Genomic DNA, 3365 nt, shown 5'->3' on the forward strand with positions numbered 1-3365 from the left:
TAGCACTACGTAAGACTTAATATTTTTATACGATTTAAAATATTATATTTCACAAATTATCATCAAGTTTTGATAATCAGTTAATAAACTGTAACTATTTATATAGACTTACTTGCTTTTAACACTAACCAATAACTATTGAACCGACTCACACTGCAGGGCGGGCTCAAGTGTTGTCGAAACGAGTAAATGTTTTAGGTATCTACTATTGGATACTCGATTTTATGTGCAATACAAGGGATTTCACCATGTTCACCTAGTGGCCCGCTAAAATGTGATATTGGACTACCATCTTATCATGCCAGTAGGTGAAGTTTTATCCTTTAAACTTTGGCCACACAAATTTTACTTAGCTTTGGCTACAGTTCTAGACTTTAAGAATAAAACTTTTAGACTTTTAACTTTCACCATAAAACTTTTATCATAAAGAATGAATCGTATCGACGGACATCCTGCAGTGAACCCGCTGCCACACGCGATAACTTTGCAACATGTAATGTTTTTAACGCGATCCACTACAATGTGTTTGTAAAAATACTTCTTTACATAATCTCAAACCAACAAATAATAGTTCCATGTGGAAACTTTACATCCTAGTGAGTTCCACTTCTACATTTCCCTCCATAAAACGTGAATTTCAAATTATTCGTTCGTGGGCTTCTAAAGGCCCAGTTGTTGTGAAGTTTAAATCTCTAAAATGAATTTTCAGCTTTAGAGTTAAGTGTCATTTTAGTACCTGTGATTTGGCCAACTACGCAACTTAGTATCTATTCTTTATTTTATGCAATTGGCTACCTTAGTTTCAAAAACATACAATTTTAGTACCTTTTTTAACCCCGTCAATTTTCCTCCGTTAAGTCAGGGGTGTTTGGGTAATTTCGTAATTTAATTCAGAAGTATTTGAGTAATTTCATTATATTATTTTCCTTTTTCATTTCTCCATCTCTCTCCCCGTGAGTGACCCTGGTATTTGAGTAAGTGTTTGTTAATACACATAAGCCGATGTTGAAACACAATAAAATGGAAGAGTGGTGACTGAAGAGAGAGAAGCATGAGTTCAATTCATCAAGCAGGGTGATGTTGTATGTGGCGGTGGCGGTGGCGGTGGCGGTGATGTTTCCGGTTGTTGCCTTGTCGCCGGTTGTTGCCGTATGTGGCGATGGCGGTGATGTTGTACGCCGATTGTGACGGTGGTCTGGTAGGGTGATGTTGACAGGTTCCATTTAGGAACCTAGGAGACGGTGGTTGTCTACAGTGGCGGAGGTACGATTGCTAGGGGGTTTGAAGGACCAGATTGGTGGGTTCCATTTATGGTTTATATTGAAGGACCTAATTGCTTTGTTGTTTAATTGCTTGAAGGATCAGATTGGTTGGGCGTTGGGGGAATTTGAAGATGAATGTGTTAGGGAGTTTAGGGTTTTATAAATTATAAGGGGGAAGCGATGTTAAAAGAAAAGAGAAACAAGTATAATAAATTAAGTTACCATTTTAACCCTGACTTAACAGAGGAAAATTGACGGGGTTAAAAAAGGTAATAAAATTGCATTTTTTTGAAACTGAGGTAGCCATTTGCAGAAAATAAAGAATATGTACTAAAGCTGCGTAGTTTGCCAAACCACATGCACTAAAATAACACTTAACTCTAAAGTTTAAAAGCCCTTCAACTTCTGTTTTTTTGTATCTGCTAACACCTGAATCAGATAAAGTTATAAGTTATAACCAAATTATTTTAATGTGTTAACCTTTTGAATTGTATCAATTTAATTATATAAAAGAACTTGATAATGTAATAAATACTTATCTACTATTCCTCTTGTAGACCTCGTGAATTTGGATGCAAATATTGATTTTTTTCATTAACCAACATTCATTGCTTCTTCTACTTTCTTCTTTTTTTTTTTTTTTTTTTAATATTTTTCATGAATCACTTCCCAGAGGAATTTAAAGATAACAAGAAATTGTGCAGTTTAAAGCGTTTGCTGTTTTATTAAAATATTTTTATATAAAATATATGGAACAAGTTTTAGTATCTTCAGAGTTCAAGTCTCATCTTGGGTTCTAAAGTTGCAATTTGTATGTGAACTATCTTTTAATTAATATACACTTAATTACTCATGAATCATTGGGTCACTAGGTTTTTTTGGAGAAGATTGAATATTCACGTTTTCTTATTTCATTCTAAGCGGTTTAACTTTTCTGTTTGGATTTCCGTAAAGTGATGCCTTATCAGTTATCACAAATCCATATCTAAGAAATGAAATGAAGGTTCTAAAAGTCTAGGTTACTAGGCATAGTTCTACTAATTCCAGTAAGTTTTTAATTGTTACAGGCTTACAGCATGTTTAAAGTAATAGATTTTCCTTATTAAAAGGTGAATTTCATATGCTTCGTTAATGGGCTTCTAAAAGCCTTCATAAAAATAAAATAATAAAACTTGGACTGGCTTCACCCGGGCTCCAACCGGAGACCTTCAGTGTGTTAGACTGACGTGATAACCAACTACACCACGAAACCATTGTTATCACCTTTATCAACCAATTTCTAAATAAACTGATGCGAAACCGTTTTATTCCTTCTTTAAAAGGTTAATTTTTATACCCCTTTTTGCTTAACAATGACATATTTATACTATTATAATAATAAATTTCATAAACTTTTGAAAAATGATTTAATCCCCACATTAAACTTAGACCATTACTTGATAGGTAATCAAGTTTATTAAGTAACAAAAATGATGCAACACAAAAACGGTAAAGCAAGCAGTTGCATCATACTAGATGCATGCAACTAGTCAATGACCATCTCTACTTCTTCACGTCAGAAACATCCCGACTCACGGGCCACCACTATCTGTTCTCCCCCTCTCACGATTCCCTCCTCATGCCCGTGGAGACGGATTTTTGTCATCTCAACTTGCCACGTTCTCCTTGCTTCTCTCTCTATACATTGGTTCAAAGGCATCCATGAACGCCCGGTTGGAGGCGATATCATAATACAATTTTCTTTGCTGGGCCACATTTTCAAATACCCAGAACTAACTTAAAAATGCTTTAAATGCAAATAACTTAAAAGAATCGAAAATCACTTAAAATGAGAAACGAACATAAGTTAATATTCATAAATTTTGATTTTCTGAATTACAACATTGGTTTCTTTCAGCCAATCTTTCTAGTTTGTTCCTTGGACCCTTTGTCTTTGAGGCCTACTTTATGAATTGAACTTTCATTTGGGCTTGTGGGCCTTGAAGATGTTTTAAGACAGTTTTTCATGTAACTTTGGTGATTTTATAAGAATTTTACAAGATATAAGGTTTTACGTAATATAGTTAAATATTTCTTTCTAGAAAAAGTTCTGATTTAAAAATC

The 3365-nt window shown here is 34.1% G+C and overlaps 1 non-coding gene across 1 annotated transcript; it reads right to left on the bottom strand.

Annotated features, from left to right (window-relative positions):
• Nucleotides 1-2440: 2440 nt before the first annotated feature.
• Nucleotides 2441-2514, bottom strand: TRNAV-AAC (transfer RNA valine (anticodon AAC)). The gene has a single exon. It is a non-coding gene; the product is annotated as a tRNA-Val (tRNA).
• Nucleotides 2515-3365: the final 851 nt, after the last annotated feature.

The sequence above is a fragment of the Bidens hawaiensis genome, unplaced genomic scaffold (assembly GCF_021521415.1).
Source record: "Bidens hawaiensis isolate Kalapana, Puna unplaced genomic scaffold, B.hawaiensis_p1.1 tig00016699_1, whole genome shotgun sequence".
Lineage (NCBI taxonomy): Eukaryota > Viridiplantae > Streptophyta > Magnoliopsida > Asterales > Asteraceae > Bidens > Bidens hawaiensis.